Source organism: Pipistrellus kuhlii, unplaced genomic scaffold (assembly GCF_014108245.1).
Source record: "Pipistrellus kuhlii isolate mPipKuh1 unplaced genomic scaffold, mPipKuh1.p scaffold_m20_p_1, whole genome shotgun sequence".
Classification (NCBI taxonomy): Eukaryota; Metazoa; Chordata; class Mammalia; order Chiroptera; family Vespertilionidae; genus Pipistrellus; species Pipistrellus kuhlii.
Genome location: NW_023425404.1, coordinates 41310420 through 41311953, shown reverse-complemented (window position 1 = coordinate 41311953; position 1534 = coordinate 41310420). Strand labels below are relative to the sequence as shown.

General features: G+C 39.3%; 1 non-coding gene across 1 annotated transcript; it reads left to right on the top strand.

Annotated features, from left to right (window-relative positions):
* Positions 1 to 463: 463 nt before the first annotated feature.
* Positions 464 to 567, top strand: LOC118709919. Its single transcript, XR_004985197.1, has one exon. It is a non-coding gene; the product is annotated as a U6 spliceosomal RNA (small nuclear RNA).
* Positions 568 to 1534: the final 967 nt, after the last annotated feature.

Sequence of the window (1534 nt, the reverse complement as noted above, 5' to 3'; positions counted from 1 at the left end):
ACAGCCCTCTGTTCAGTTGTTTGGTTGTCCCTCATTAACCCCCTGCCAACCTGGTTGCCCCATACAGCCTGTTTGGGCAACCATTTGGTTGTTTTGGTTGTGACGGTGGCTTATGCTTTTATATGTATAGGCATGTATAGATATGCATAGCCAATGGACACAGACAACAGAGTGGTGAAGGCAGGAGCTGGGAGGAAGGGGGCAAAGGGAGGGGAGGAAATTGAGAGACATCTGTAATACTGTCAACAATGTTTTTAAAAAGAAATAAGTTTTACAGATACGTTGTGCAATAATATGGATATGGTTAACAATACTGTAATATTAATATATACTTAAGACTGTTACGAATAAACTTATGTGTTGTTTTACCACAGTTTTTAAAAAGTGGATTGTAAATCTATAGAAAAAGCAGTAATGGCAATAACAAGGCAGAAACCCATGTTTGCTAAGAATACATAGGTCAGTGCTTGCTTTGGTAGCACATATACTGAAATTGGAATGATACAGAGATTAGCATGGCCCTTGCTGAAGGATGACACGCATGTTTGTGAAGTGCTTCATATTTTTGCCTGGGTTGCAGGCTTAACCCCTGGTGTGGGGTGTGCAGGAGGCAGCCGATCAATGATTCTCTCTCATCTCTCTCCCTTTCTCTCTGAAATCAATATTTTTTTATTTTTATTTTTATTTTATTTTATTTTACAAAAAGAACTGAAGCATTTCGAGTTCAATTCTAGTCAAGGACACGTACCTGGGTTGCAGGTTCCATGCCCTGGGTGGGGCATGTGTGAGAGGCAACCAATTGATGTAGCTCTCTCATCTCAATGTTTCTCTCTCTGTTCTCTCTCCTCTTCCCCCTTCCCTTACACTCTCTCTAACATCACTGGGGAGAAATATCCTCCAGTGAGGATTAACAACAACAATTTACCACTCACATCGCATGATATTCCTATGAAGAAATATTGATTGGATGTTAAAGGGATTATGCAAGATAACATTTGATTAAAGCATCTTCTCACCCTTACTCCTATGCTGTCATGTTTCTCTCTGAAATCTTTTGAAATCTGTTCTCCAGTAAATTTCTCCTGTTACTACTGCCCATGTTCCTTTTCTCAGTACCTCTCACCTGAGCCATTGCATTAGAATAGGCTCTCAACACACTTCCCCCAAATCTTGCAATCTTTCTATCTCCATCTCGGATTCATTTTTATTGTTACTACAAGGTTAATTTGTCTGTGATTAAGTTTTTCTTTTGATCAAAAACTTTCTCTGCCCCTTCATTTACCTGTAAAATGCCAGAGTATTAATTAAACAACTACACTCCATAATTCTAATGGCTCCCTAATCTGACCCCACTCTACAATTACAGATGTATAGTCAATCTTTTTCTATATATATTCAACACTCAGCCCAAAGTAAACCATCCATAGTGATAGCTGAGCAGCACTTGATTTGCTGTAACTCTGAGCCTTTTGCAGATTTTCTCTAATCCTAGACTACATTCCTTGCCCTTCACCCTCACACTGTAATTGAGAGC